This window comes from Mirounga angustirostris, unplaced genomic scaffold (assembly GCF_029215605.1).
Source record: "Mirounga angustirostris isolate CCGP_5_RB_7025 unplaced genomic scaffold, mMirAng1.0.hap1 SCAF_1, whole genome shotgun sequence".
Taxonomy (NCBI): Eukaryota; Metazoa; Chordata; class Mammalia; order Carnivora; family Phocidae; genus Mirounga; species Mirounga angustirostris.
In genome coordinates this window covers 16,019,511-16,034,919 of record NW_026991709.1, presented here as the reverse complement: position 1 = coordinate 16,034,919, position 15,409 = coordinate 16,019,511, and the positions used below count along the sequence as shown (strand labels likewise).

At 42.2% G+C, this 15,409-nt stretch overlaps 1 protein-coding gene and 1 pseudogene across 2 annotated transcripts in view; one reads left to right on the top strand and one right to left on the bottom strand.

The window, feature by feature from the left end:
• The window catches only part of MAP3K7CL (MAP3K7 C-terminal like), a 93,591-nt gene that overhangs the window by 10,539 nt on the left and 67,643 nt on the right, over positions 1 to 15,409 (top strand). The gene's annotated exons all lie outside the window — the stretch shown is intronic.
• LOC123834452 (glyceraldehyde-3-phosphate dehydrogenase-like) lies at positions 5,262 to 6,233 on the bottom strand (annotated as a pseudogene).

Here is a 15,409-nt window from a genome sequence, read left to right as displayed (position 1 = left end):
AGAAATTAACTTTCTGAGATGAATAAGATAATTTATGCATAAATGAGAGATACAGGGAAGGAACATGTTTAGAAAATGCAATACTATACAGTCACTTATCTCAAGATGACTCTCAAGCTTTGCCCAAAAATTACAAAGGAAAAAGGAAAACGTGTTAGCCAGGAAACTGCATCCTCCAGCCCACCACTTTCTTCTCATTTGAGGTACAGAATGACTCTTAGGCCCCTACCTGGGGCCTTTGGGACTGAGAATTATTGTCAAAAAATGCCACTCATTCCCATAAACTCTATACTGCGGTCTAGTTTCTCACACAGGGCAAATGAGAACAGGTGTGAGAATGCATAAGCTAACAGTCCGACCTACTGATAGTTGTGAAGAGTGACAGAGAATAGCCAGACAGACGAGGGCCTGACATTCCTAAAGGAGACGTGAAGGACTAGAGGAGACAAAGTGGGGCTATTTGGTGAAGTGATTGTGTGCAGCAGTGAGTTACACTTCAAGTGATCATTGGCTGTGAAAAGACAAAACAAATAATGATTCTTGCATCTTATTTAAGTGGTTGCTGAATATGTAAAATACATTTAAATTCTATCAAAAATGATGAAAAAACATCTTTTGATCCTTGATGGGCAAAGCATCACTTTTCTGGAAAATTCATTTATGGAGAAAACCTCATTCCCCCAAAATTATGTATGAGTGAAATGTGACTATATTTAACAGTATTGAGTGCTAATGACATAGTGTGTTGTTTGAAGCAATGTTGTGATGGCTTTGATGTAGAAACATAATTCTTTACCACTCCTGTGAAGGACAACTTGGGTAGTTCAATTATTTCCATGCAAAGAGGGGCGCCTGGGTAGCTCAGTCAGTTAAGCGTCTGCCTTCGGCTCAGGTCATGATCTCGGGGTCCTGGGACTGAGCCCTGCATCAGGCTCCCATCTTGGTGGGGAATCTCCTTCTTCTTCTCCCTCCCTTCTCTCCACTTGTGCTCTCTCTCTCTGTCTCTCTCAAATAAATAAATAAAATATTTAAAAACAATTATTTCCATGCAGAAACCAAGCAGTTCACATCATTGAACCTTCTGCAGTTAGATGGGAGGTGGCAACAGATCTTATTGTATGCCAACTCCCTCCCAACCCCTTCCTGTAAGACCCTCAACCATAGTCCTGTTTTCACTAAAAAATAGGGTAGGAAAAATGTAGAAAAGCAGCAGAAAGAAATGAACCCTGGAAGTCTTATAGCCCACTATTACTGTTGGCAACCTCTGGGCAATCTGCGGGAGGTCAGTCGCCTGTTTGTTGAAGTGCTGATTGAAACTCTGGGACACCGGTTCTTTCCCTTAATACAAAACCAATTTCAAGCCAAGTCACTTAAGACCTTTTGAAAACCTTCTCCAAAATAGCATGTGATATCCTGAGGAAAAAATAAACCATGATTTAGTAAATGAAATGATCCACGTAGTAAGGATGGCTTTATATAGTGTTCTCACAGAAAGAGAAAGCACAGATGGTCAAGTGTGGCCAGGAAAAAAAAAAATCTTTGGCCCACCCACGTGAGTTCCAACTTGAAATGGACTTCTCCATATTCCCAGCCCAGTAAGTATTTGCTCCCTACCAGCTCTGGGAAATGGGTGGAAGGATTCTCACCAAGCCCGGAAAGTAGAAAGTCCACTTACCTGACGATGCTCTGGAAGAAATTAAGGAATGTTGATGACATTTTATAGTGACCATGGCATTAAATCTTGCTCCTTCAGATTGATTTTGCCATAGGCACATTGTCATTGCATTCCAGATGGCGAAAGTCAAGGCTGGGGAACAGTGCTGGCCTAAGATTTGACTTCAGTTTAATTGCTGATAATCATGATGAGAAAGACCACAGAGTAAAAGAGGGCCCACAATAATGAGAATTTGGCTTTATGCTGCTTGGCAATTGACTCCTATCCTCTGTTCAGGCCCTGTTCTCAAGTAATCTTACACTAGCTTGACCCTGACTTTTTATTTTATTTTTTTAAGATTTTATTTGTTTATTTATTTGAGAGAGAGAGAGAGCAAGCAGGGGTGGAGCAGAGGGAGAGGGACAAGCAGACACTGTGCCAAGCACGGAGCCTGATGAGAGGCTCGATCCTATGACTCTGAGATCACGACCCCAGCCGAAATCAAGAGTTGGACACCCAGCTGACTGAGCCACCCAGGTACTCCGACCCTGACTTTTACATGAATGAAGATTTTGGGCCTCACTTACAGTATTGTATGTCAGAGTTGTCCACGTAGCCATGGTGATGATGACACATCTTGTTGCGTATGCACTATGCACCATGCATTTGCTGTGTGGAGCCCTTCACAGAGGTTATCTCATTTAATCTTTACAACCACTGGGATGAAAATCCTCTAATGACTTTCCCAGTGGACTTATAATAAAAACCAGACCCTCTACCAGGACCTCTAAGGCTCAGCGTGATGCAGTCTCTTCACGCCCTGCTTCTTTCCCACTTGCTCTGCCTCGTTTTGTTCTTAAACACCCCAAGTTCGTTCCCTCCTTGGAGCTTTTCCACCAGCGGTTCCCTCTATCTGGACAGCTGTTCTCCTAGACCTCGGCACGGATGGCTCCTCCTTGTCATTCAGGTCCCGGATGAGGTCTCACCTCCCAGAGAGGGTTAGCTTGACAACTCTGTCCAGAATACCTCCTGATACCCCTTTCACATCACTCTGCTTTATTTTCATCTAACACCTAATTTTCCCTGAAAATGTTCTTGTCGAGTGATTTTAAAAACTCTCCATCTCCACCCATTTGAATGTCAACTTGCTGAACATTTGGACCATACATATTCTTTATTATTATGTTCCCAGCTCTCAGAACAGTGCTTGGCACATGGTAGGTATTCAATAAATGAAGAACTCCAGTTTCCAGAGCAGGAAGCTGAAGCACCGAGAGGTTAAGATACCTGTCTTAGGCCACACGACTCCTAAGGCGCATGAAGGATTTATCCAGGCTTAATTCCAAAGCCCATTTTCTTTTTTTTAATTTTTTTAAAAGATTTTATTTATTTATTTGAGAGAGAGAGTGAGAGAGAGAAAGAGCACAAGAGGGGGGAGCGGGAGAGGGAGAAGCAGACTCCCTGCTGAGCAGGGAGCCCGATGCGGGACTCGATCCAGGGACTCCAGGATCATGACCTGAGCCGAAGGCAGTCGCTTAACCAACTGAGCCACCCAGGCGCCCCCAAAGCCCATTTTCTTAACCACCACGCTATGACGTGGATTAATAGATTTCTTTCCATCAAACCTGGACTCATGTAAGGGTTATAGTGAAAACAAAACTTAGATTCCCAAGAGGGGAATTCTGGTTGTGTTTTAATCTACTAAGTTAATTGAGTGGGTTAAGAGCTTCTGTATTGAACCTATACACTTTTTTATGAGCCACTATTAAATAATGCCTGTATTTCTCCAAAGTGCTGAATTTCAAGACTGTGCCCTCAGGAGAGAGTAGAGCTGTGAAAATATTTCACTTATGTCCTAATAGCTCTGATCAAGATACATGCTTTTATTTTTTTCAGGAGTTTATGTGAAGTGAAGCTTAAATAGACATATAATGTGGGCTGTTCTAAATATTCTTGATTAAGAAGCTTAAATATAAGCATAAGAAACAGCAAGTAATAAATGCTATCACCTTTGTTGCACTTTCCTGCATTTACTTATTTTAAGATATGTGATCTATATTTGACAAAGTACACAAGTTTGCAGCCTTGCACTACATTTTCATTGTGTTTTGAAATATGTGTAAGGAATAAATATAATTTCTGGGTTCTTCCAATCTCCTTCTCTAAAGCTCTCCTTAAGTTATTTCACACCCTGCAAAGTTTAATTTAACCATGCTTGTTTTATTTGATAGGTTAAATGGAATTAAATTGGTTTTAAAATAAATTACGCTGCAAATAATAAAAATGCTAATGGGAAATATATTCCTTAATACTAATGCTATATTTCTTGAGGCTTCTGAAGCCCAGTTATTATTATCATTACAGACAGTCTTAGCCTACAATTGACCAATTTATGGGTGAATTTTGGTAACACAAGGAAAAGTATGTGTGTGTGTGTGTGTGTGTGTGTGTGTTGAAGAAGGCAAGACAGTTCACCTTTTGTGGTTCTGCTTTCTCTGATCTCACAGTCAGAAATTTCTTTCCTTTCTTTTGTTCTCTAGTTTGGAAATCTTGAGTATGATTGTCCCAGTGAGTTAGCTTCCTTTTACTTACAAGCTACTGGTGCTGGGCTCTCTGCTATGGGTGTCCCAGAAGTACCTTTCATCTCCAATTCCAGAAGCTGAGAAGCCTGCTCATACTGCTCAAAGAAAAGGAGGATGGGCTCCTGAGATACTGAGTTGAGCCTTATATTTGTCTTTTCCCATAAAAATACTGCTATATTACTGCTTGATGAGGTAGAAATCATGGTGTTATTAGTGTAATGTGTATTTGTATTTTTGCAAACTTGCCCTGGAACAAATGAGAAAAAGATTTCCAATTCTAAATGACCAGTGAACAAGCTGCCTTTGGGAAGATAACCCCTTCCTAAGTTGAGGGCTGCTTACCATTATGCACTTGACTCTATTTAAAGTTTGTAGCTGGTGAATGTTTATGGTCTTACTGTGTCTTGATCCTGTCTGTGAAGTTGGGCTTTGAAACATGAATCACATATTAACCTCATGAAGACATCGTATAGAAATAAGCAGCATGTATCTCTAAGTTGAATTCGACCTTATGGCTCTGTCTTTACATAGGATTTATATAAAAGGTGTGTCTGAGAGGTTCAAAGAGTGAAAGAAAGAAAAAATGAAAGGGAAGAAGGAAGGAGGGAAAGAGGGTAGGACTGAAGAAAAGAAGAAAGGGTTGGCATGCTCTAATACTAGTTTCTCATTATCAAAACTGTTTTCTTGCCTTTATTTTCATCATTATTGAATCCATGGTAAAAAAATGTAAAAATAGTAATGTGAAATGTAATTCATTCGTTCCTTTATTCATTCTTCATTCTTTTTATAGACTCCTTCACTGTGCCAATTTTTTTTTTTGGCGGGGACAGGGTACAGTATACTTTCTTGATCGTACTTGACAAGGTAGGGCTCCCCAAGCCCCTCTCCTTCTTCAGGGGATCTGGGATGGAAACTGTGGAGGTTGGGAGATTCTCAGTGTGTTGGGAGATGAGTTTGGGCTAGGACTCCCCAGCAGCTGAGGGCCTCTCTCTTCCTCTTGCTGGGACTGGTGGTCCAGGGAACTCTTACATTTTGGAGGCCATGCGGACCATAAGGTCCACCACCCAGTTACTGTAGCCAAATTCATTGTCATACCAGGAAATGAGCTTGACAAAGTGGTCATTGAGAGCGACGGCAGCCCCAGCATTGACGGTGCAAGAGTGACTGTCACTGTTAAAGTCACAGGAGAAAACCTGGTCCTCAGTGTGGCCTAGCCGGCCCTTGAAGGGGCCCTCTGATGCCTGCTTCACCAGCTTCTTGATGTCATCGTATTTGGCAGCTTTCTCTAGGAGGCAGGTCAGATCCACAAATGATGTGTTGGGACCCGGAAGGCCATGCCAGTGATCTTTCCATTCAGCTCAGGGATGACCTTGCCTACAGCCAGTAGAAGAAGAGATGATGTTCTGGACAGCCCCTTGGCCATCATGCCACAGCTTCCCAGAGGGGAAGCTTCTGGGTGGCAGTGATGGCATGGACTGTGGTCATAAGTCCCTCCATGATGCTGAAGTTGTCATAAATGACCTGGGCCAAAGGGGCCAAGAAGTTGGTGGTGCAGGAGGCATTGCTGGCAATCGTGAGGGACTTGTACTTCTCATGGTTCATGCTCAACACAAACATGGGGGCATCAGCAGAAGGAGCAGAGATGATGACCCTTTTGGCCCTACCCTTCAAGTGAGCCCCAGCTTTCTCCGTGGTGGTGAAGACCCCAGTGGACTCCACAACATACTCAGAACAGGCATTGCCCCATTTGATGTTGGCTGGGTCTCACTCCTGGAAGATGGAGATGGGCTTTCCATTGATGACAAGTTTCCTGTTCTCAGCCTTGACTGTGTGGGGAATTTGCTGTGGGTGGAATCATACTGGAACATGTAGACCGTGTAGTTGAGGTCAATGAAGGGGTCATTGATGGTGACAGTATCCACTTTGCCAGAGTTAAAAGCAGCCCTGGTGACCAGGCGCCCAGTGTGGCCAAATCCGTTTACTCCCACCTTCACCATCGTGTCTCGGGGTCAAGGCTGGCTCTGCACCAGAAGATGCGTCTGTCTGTCCAACGGGGAGGAGCAGAGAGCCACTGTGCTGAGTTTTCTTTTAAAATTCTACTAAATAGCCTGCAGAGGGTGCACTTTCCTTAATTTAGGTCTTTCTAACTGCTTACTGACCAAAAAGGGACAAATTGTTTTATAAGATTAAAAACTGTTATCTTGTCATTCACAACAACATGGATGGAGCTAGAGGGTATTATGCTAAGTGGAACAAGTCAGACAGAGAAGAACAAATACCATATGACTTCACTTACATGTGGAATCGAAAAACAAGACAAATGATTGAACAAAACCCAGAAACAGACTCATAAATACAGAGAACAAACTGGTAGTTGCCAGAGGGGAGGGGTACGGGAAGCTGGGTGAAATAGGTGAAGGGGATTAAGAGGTACAAATTTCCAGTTATAAAGTGAATGAGACAGGGGCGCCTGGGTGACTCAGTTGGTTAAGCGACTGCCTTCAGCTCAGGTCATGATCCCAGGGTCCTGGAATCGAGCCCCACATTGGGCTCCCGGCTCCGCGGGAAGCCTGCTTCTCCCTCTCCCTCTCCCCCTGCTTGTGTTCCTGCTCTCGCTGTATCTGTCTCTGTCAAATAAATAAATTAAAATCTTTAAAAAAAAAATAAAGTGAATGAGTCATAGAGATGTAAAGCACCGCATAGGGAATATAGTCAATAACATTATAATAATGTATGGTGACAGATGGCCACTACACTTACCCTGCTGAGCATTATATAATGTATAGAATTTTCAAATCCCCATGCTGTACACCTGAAACTTATATAATACTGTATGTCAACTAGCCTTCAATAATAGAAATTTTAAAAACTATATAATAAAAAGGAGTCCAAGTTCTCTTTTCTTTCCTCTACCAAATATTATGGAATGGAATATGTAAAAGGCATAGGAAATATAGTCTCTTTTACCTTTTTGCTAATACAAAAATCAGTCCTGATGTCTTCCTTGCTTTACATGGAGCTAGGCTCATCAAGCCTTACGAACTGAGGCTTTTTTTTTTTTTTTTAATTTGTTACATCCTTGTGGCTTCCTTTTCTCCTCACTCTTTTGTGTATGTGTGTGTATGTATCCCTAACTAAAAATTAGCAGAACAGGGTGTACTACAAAATGGTGCTAAGTATGCAGGGACCCTTTATGTTTAATTACCTACTGATTTGGAAGCAGGAAACATGAGAAACGGTCTATGTCCTTTTGAGAGACTTTTATCTACCAATTCTGAGAGCTTTTTAATAGAATGTAAATAATATTTCTTAGCCAATTTTTAAGTGGCTCTCATTCCTTCTGTCACAATATGAGGTACAGACTTTAATCAAAACCTTCAATTTTGGGGGTGTCTGGGTGGCTCAGTTGATTAAGCAGCTACCTTCAGCTCAGGTCATGATCCCGGGGTCCCGGGATGAAGCCCCGCATCAGGCTCCCTGCTCAGTGGGGTGTCTGCTTCTCCTTCTGCCCTTCCCTCTGTGCTCTCTCTCTCTCTCTCACATGCTCTCTGTCGCTCAAATAAATAAATAAAATCTTTTTAAAAAAACCTTCAATTTTATTTTTCCGAGTGTCCATTTTCAAATGTATAATAACAACGACCATTTATTTCATACTTCTTATGGGCCAAGGACTGTGTGCTAATTGTTTATCCAGATGATTCCATTTAATAGTTACAATAGCCTTTTGGGTTGGGTACTATTACCATCACCTCTATTTTAAAGATGAGGTCACTGAGGATAGGAAGGGTTAGGCCCAACTAACACAGCAGAGCTGGGATTTCATGCTCGGTCTGAATGAATCTAAAATCCTGGCTTTTTAAACTTTATGCATGATGTTTCCCAAGTTGTGGGTATATTAACTGCAAGTTTCAGATGTTGGTGAAGAGTATTATACTCACTGAAGGAATCCTAGACTTTCTGTAGTCACATCTCTCTGCTTTATGGAAAAAAAATAAAACCCAAACCTGATGCCAGGGCAGGCTCAGTGGTTTCTCCATTGAACATCCAGGACCAGAACCCAGGCCTTCTGACTCCAGGCGCAATGCTCTTTCCTCTGATTAGAAATGTTTCCAGATTTAAGCTCCAGTTTATAGACCTTTAATAATCCTCTCTAAAGAAGAGGCAAGAGGTTTCAAATTCTTCTCAGAGCAAAAAAGAACTGACATCAAAAAGTTTCTTTGGGGTCATTTGTCTCATGGTGACTTTGAGTTGGCCTTGATCTTTATTTAGAATTTCAGTTTTATGCTCTGCAACAAGTTTGGCCTTGTTGGAGGACTGTCCAAAGGTCAGCGAGTTGGCTGCTGGTGATTGGATGCGCACCCAGAAGCCAAAGTCTATTACTGTGCCCGTGGAAATCCCCAGCTCGCCTCTGGATGAGTATCACATCCACTCCCTGGAAGCTGTGGGCCTTGTGGGCTTTTTGCACACTGCTCCCTAGGAGCCTAATGCTGGTTGAACAGCACTTCATTCTGCAAGGATCTGGGTCACAGCGGGACAATGGCTCTCTGGTGTTCTGGGTTTTTCTCTTTCTTTCTCTCGTTCAGCCAATGATTCTGATTCTGTTTTACTTTCCCCAAAAAGGTATGGTTTAGAGGACAAAGAGTCTTCCTGGCTTTGTTTAGCTGTGCTATTTTGTACTACTTTGATTTGAGTACAGATCTCCCCAGTATCTCTAAGGCTCACAGAAACTGTCACAAAAATTTTCTTTCTAAGTAACAGCCCATGCTATCTATGGATAGGCTTACCCTACTCTTGCATACGCAACACATTTCATATTGAACATTCTATTTAAGTATTCCTACAACTACTATTTCTCAGCTAATATTGGATTTGTTCCAAAAGCAATATATATATATATATATATATTTAGGATTTTATTTATTTATTTGACAGAGAGAGCACAAGCAGAGGGAGTGGCAGGGAGAGGGAGAAGCAGGCTCTCAGCTGAGCAGGGAGCCCAATGCAGGGCTGGATCCCAGGAGCCTGGGATCATGACCTGAGCTGAAGGCAGACTCTTAACCGACTGAGCCACCCAGACGCCCCAGCAATGATATTTTTCAAGGATAGAAATACCCCCTTTATAGCCCATCTATTAAGATATTGCTGTTTATCTATGAAAAGGAAACATCTGGGTTTGAGTTCCAGCCCAGTTACTTAGCAGGCAGTGATCTTGGGCACATCAAGTAACCTATTTGAATCTCAGTTTCCTTACCAGTAATACGAGAATGATGATAATTACCTTCTGCATAGGATCAATGTGAGAACAAGTGACATATATATCAAAGTGCTTTGTAAACCATAAATGATTCAAACCTTAGTTTATGTCACATTGTCACATACCTGTGAACACTTGAATGCATATATGTTATTGACATGATTGTTTATATGTCACGATTTAGGCTTGGACCAGTCCGGGCCATAGTTGTGACTCTAGGGCAATGGTTCTCAACTGGGGACAATTGTGTCCCCCCAGGGGATATTTAGCTTTGGAGATTTAGTCTGGAGATATTTTGGGGTGTCACATTAGCAGGATGGTGCTGGAATCTAGCAGGTCGATTCCAGAGACTCATTTAAATATCCTACGATGCCAGGATACCTCCCTACAACAAAGATTGATCAGTCCTAAAATGCCAATAGTGCTGAATTTGAGAAACTCTCCTCTAGAGCAGTGCCTCTCAAACTTCAGCATGCATCAGAATCACCTGGGACTTGTTAAAACACAAATTGCTGGCTCCTATCCCTGCATTTTCTGATTCAGAAAGTCCAGGCTGGGGTCCGAGAATTTGAATTTCTAAGAAGTTTCCAGATGATGCTGATGTTGCTGGTCCAGGGACCACACTTTAAGAACCATTGCTGGAAACATTTCTATCAATAAGCATTGGTTGATTTGATAGGCTTCTTTGCTTAGTCAATGCAGCAAAATAGTGTCTTTACTTGGTAAATGGTACAAAATTTGTATTAGCTAGTATGGCTCCAGGTCTAAATTCTTTGTGTGATCTATGTGTGATTATAGGCAATGACAAGGCTTTGCCTCATGGAGGGAAGCTGCCCTCCTCACATCAGAGATGGTACACAGCTAGTGCATTATAGTTTTCTGGGGGAAGTTGCATTTGAGGACTCAGGTCCCCCCATTCCACCATGCTCATATACATAGCCACCTTCCTAACTCAGATGTCTCTATTTATTGCCTTGACTGTTAAGATATTGCTGTTTATCTATGAAAAGGAAACATCTGGGTTTGAGTTCCAGCCCAGTTACTTAGTTATTTCAGTTACTCAGTTATTTCCTTCTCTTGACTTGCCTTTCCATTTCTAGCCCTTCCTATCTTCCTCTCCCCTGCTTATGGGGCTGGGAAGTTCATGAGTGGATCTGTCCTCAAGGGGAATGAAAGGAAACCATCAGGCCTGCCCCTCTGCTCTCTTCCTGTCCTCTACATGCTGGTCTTACTCTCTTCCATTTCAGAGGAGCTTCCTCCATATGGTTGGGAAATGACAACTAATGATTAGAGGCATGATTAGTACAAGGTTTATAACATCTCATTTTAGCAACTACAAAGAAAAGTGAGGTTTCCTCTCTTTCATGATGCATATAAAATCTCAGATAAGAACTCTGATCACATCATATATAGGCCACTGATTATAGCTGGGGAATGGGAGGAATACCATGATTGGCTGTCTTGCTAAAATCACAAGTGGGGGAAAGAAGAAGAAGAAGATAGCAGGAGGGGAAGAATGAAGTGGGGGAAATCGGAGGGGTAGACGAACCATGAGAGATGATGGACTCTGAAAAACAAACTGAGAGTTCTAGGGGGGAGGGGGGGTGGGAGGATGGGTTAGCCTGGTGATGGGTATTGAGGAGGGCACATTCTGCATGGAGCACTGGGTGTTATGCACAAACAATGAATCATGGAACACATCTAAAACTAATGAGGTAATGTATGGGGATTAACATAACAATAAAAAAATAATAAAAACAAATCACAAGTGGGGGACAGGAATATCATCTTAGGGAGAAAGCAGTTGCAATTATCAGAAAAAAAGTGATCCTGGGCAGACAGAACCAAAAAAATCTTCATAAGCATCTAATAAGAATATGGAGGGGGTATGCATGCCATGGTGAGACCTTGGATTTTTAATGTAGCTTAGATGATAAGTTTGTTTTTGAACACATTGTTTAGGTGTATATGGACTAAATGGTAGCCAACAGATATTTGGAACTTGCCTAAGGAAAATGAGAAAAGAAAAGAAAAGAAAGGAAGAAAAGAGAAAGGGAAATTGGAAATTTTACTATTAAGCATTAAATATGAGATAAAACAAAATTAAAATTTATTTTCAATTTTAACAATCACCACTACAATTCCCCATAAGTCAACCTTGAGATGCCTGCTAAGTATCCTGTGGTGTGATGAACATTTCAGTTTTTAGGCTACAAGACAGTGGGTTTACTACCAGTTCATTCTGAATCCTCTTGAAATTAATAGTTTTTCCTATAGGCACCATGGTCAAGCAACATGATATATAGTTTCTTAGCAATTGACTTCCCATACTTTAGGCAGAAGACCAATATTCCAGTTAGTTAAAACATGTAAAGATATAATTTTTATAATGATGTTTACAGTTGGTCAAAATGGGTTATCCCTTACTGTCATAATATTGGGATGAACAGAAGTAGAGGAGTCTTTTTTTTTTTTATTTATTTGAGACAGAGAGAATGAGAGAGAGAGAGCACATGAGAGGGGGGAGGGTCAGAGGCAGAAGCAGGCTCCCTGCCGAGCAGGGAGCCTGATGCGGGACCCGATCCAGGGACTCCAGGATCATGACCTGAGCTGAAGGCAGTCGCTTAACCAACTGAGCCACCCAGGCGCCCCAGAAGTAGAGGAGTCTTGATAATTTTTTCCCCAGGTTTTAGCTCAGTCAATAGAAACCGGTCAAGTAGTTAAGACTGGACAAGATCATAAGAGTGTATGTGAGAGCAGATCATAGGTTCTGTAAATTGTGTCTGTATAAGTGGAAGAAATTATAGTGGGAAACATCTAGGGGGCATATTACCCAGACTTGCACTGTCCAATATGGTACATATATAAACTTGGCCATAGTGCCTATGGGAAAAATGATTAATTTCAAGGGGATTCAGAAGTGGGTGGGGGGGGAGTAGATGAAATAGATAAAGGGCACTAAGAGTACACTTATCATTATGAGCACTGAGTAACATATGAATTGTTGAATCATTATACCTGAAATTAATACAACACAGTATGTTAACTACACTGGAATTAAAATAAAAACATTAAATAAAATTAAAAAATCAATTCCTTAGTCATACTAGCCACACTGCAAGAGCTCAAAAGGCTTATGTGGCTAATGTCTACTATATTGGACAGCACCTATGTAGAACATTTCCAGCGTCACTGAAAGTTCTTTGGACAATGCTAATCTGGATAGGATTGGGTCAAGTTCCCTTTCTTTGGGATGAAATAAGCTAAATATAAATTTTAACAGGGATTTTTTTTCTCTTTCCTTGTGCCTTATAGTAAATCCTGTCAACTCTACCCTTAAAACCTCACGGTATGTGGGTAAGGCAGGTCAGCGAGGAGTGGAAAACAGCAAAGCTCGCCTCCAAGTGGAGGAGGTGCTTGTTGTTCAGACCCTGTGCGGTTGTAAATGAAATGACCGCTGTGGGCAGTCTATACATGGGAACCTCAAGGGAAAGGAATGTGTTATTTTTAAAGCATTATCTGGGGTGATGCTGATGCTGCTGGTCCAAGGACTACCCTTTGAGGAGCAGGGCCTTGGGGGACACAAGCCCTGAGGCTGAGTGACAGGAAAATATGCATCAAAAAGAAAAAATGGGGCGCCTGGGTGGCTCAGTCGTTAAGCGTCTGCCTTCGGCTCAGGTCATGATCCCAGGGTCCTGGGATCGAGTCCCACATCGGGCTCCCTGCTCGGCAGGAAGCCTGCTTCTCGCTCTCCCACTCCCCCTGCTTGTGTTCCTGCTCTCACTATCTCTCTCTCTGTCAAATAAATAAAATCTTTATAAAAAATAAAATAAAATAAAATGGTTTAAAAAAAAAAAAAGAAAAAATGCAAACAACATCATGGCTGGAGTTTGTGTTGATGGGAACTCAACACCGTGGGCCAGTGGGTTGGAAAACCAGGAAGGATGAGACTAGGATGGCCCTTTTGAAGTAACTTGCTGCATAGGAATAAGTACCTAGTACAAAGGAATTTGGCAAAAGTTCTTAAGAGAGACATACACAAATATCCTCTTAAGGTTGATTTTGTCATCTGACCCACAGAACTCAGTCAGTTACCAAGAAGGCAGGCAAGAGATGCCCTATGCAAGAGAAAGCATCATGGAGCTGCTTTGTGTCAAAAACCAAACCAAGAGATGAAAAGAGGAAGTACAAAATACAAAGCCTTAAAACACATCCCAGACCTAACCACTTCTCTCTTTTTCCACTCAAACCCCCTGAGTTCAAGCCACTAGTATCTCACTTTTGTAACTGCAATAGCCTCTGGATTCATCTCCTTGTTTCCATTCTTCCCATTTATATACGGTCTCCCTAGAGCAGCCAGGGTGATTTTTAAAAATGGAAATTTCTTAAGAGAAAAAAAAGCATGCAAAAGAGGAAAATCCAGCATTTATTGAATCCCCACTATTTGCACCACTGTGCCCTGTTCTATCTTCTTTAACCTTCACAATAATACATGAGGGAGGTTTCATAATTCCCTCCTTTTTGCAAAGATGGAAATTAAGGCTTAGAGAAGGCAAATAACTTGTCTGTGTTCGCCCACCTAGTAAATGGTAGAACCATCGAAGAAACAAATGGATGATCAGACAGCAAAGGCCTTAAGCTTCCAACTAGTCTGCCTTGCTAAATACTATTAAACCCCAAGAGATTTGTTACTGGGCCTCTTTCCATTGAGGAAGAGAGGAACTTGTTGTACCTTTATCTACCTTTATCTACCTGTTTGTTTATCCGGACTTCGTGTCTTCAGTTATGAGGACAATAGCCTCTTCATCAGGTTAAAGTGGAAACTCTCTATTCCTTTTACTTCCAAAGATGCCAAAGTGGCAGGGGGAGTTTTGAAGGGGCTTCTGCCGAAAGGTCCCCTCCCTGATCAAGGTGGGCCATTGTCCTAGGGTTTAGGGCAGTAGCTCCCACGTTTTTGGGTTTGAGGCTTAGCTGGAAACACTGGTTTTTGAAGGCACCACCGGTACAGATCGAAAGAGTCAAAACAGAACACATACAAAAAAGCCAGTGAAAATGATAGCAAAGCATGATAAAGTGAAACAGAATCTCAGAATGTGTAAGTTGGGGTGCCTGGGTGGTTCAGTCAGGCAAGTGTCTGACTCTTGGTTTCTGCTCATGTCATGATCGCAGGGTCCTGAGATCGAGTCCCGCATTGGGCTCCATGCTGAGCGTGGAGCCTAGTTAAGATTCTCTATCCCTGGGGCGCCTGGGTGGCTCAGTTGGTTAAGCGACTGCCTTTGGCTCAGGTCATGATCCTGGAGTCCCGGGATCGAGTCCCGCATCGGGCTCCCTGCTCGGCAGGGAGTCTGCTTCTCCCTCTGACCCTCCCCCGTCTCATGTGCTCTCATTCTCTCTCAAATAAATAAATAAAATCTTAAAAAAAAAAAAAGATTCTCTATCCCTCTCTCTCTGCCCCACCTCCCCACTCGTGCTTTCTCTTTCCCTCTTTTTCTTAAAAAAAAAAAAAAAAAGAATGTGTAAATACATCATGGCGCCCCTCTTTGCCTCTATGCTACCTCTTTCTCTGCATTGCTCTGCAAAGTTCTTTCTGTCACATCACTCTATTAAGGGGATGTACGCTGAGTTGCAGTAAAAATAAGTTTTATTACTTTCGTTATATTTTTTGTAGCTGGGGGATCTCTGATAGAGTAGATGCTTCTTCCTTTCCTCCTAAGAAATAGACCACATCCGGGGCGCCTGGGTGGCTCAGTCCTTAAGTGTCTGCCTTCGGCTCAGGTCATGATCTCAGGGTCCTGGGATTGAGCCCCGCATCGGGCTCCCTGCTTGGCGGGAAGCCTGCTTCTCCCTCTCCCATTCCCCCTGCTTGTGTTCCCTCTCTCTCTGTCTCTCTCTGTCAAATAAATAAAATTAAAAAAAAAA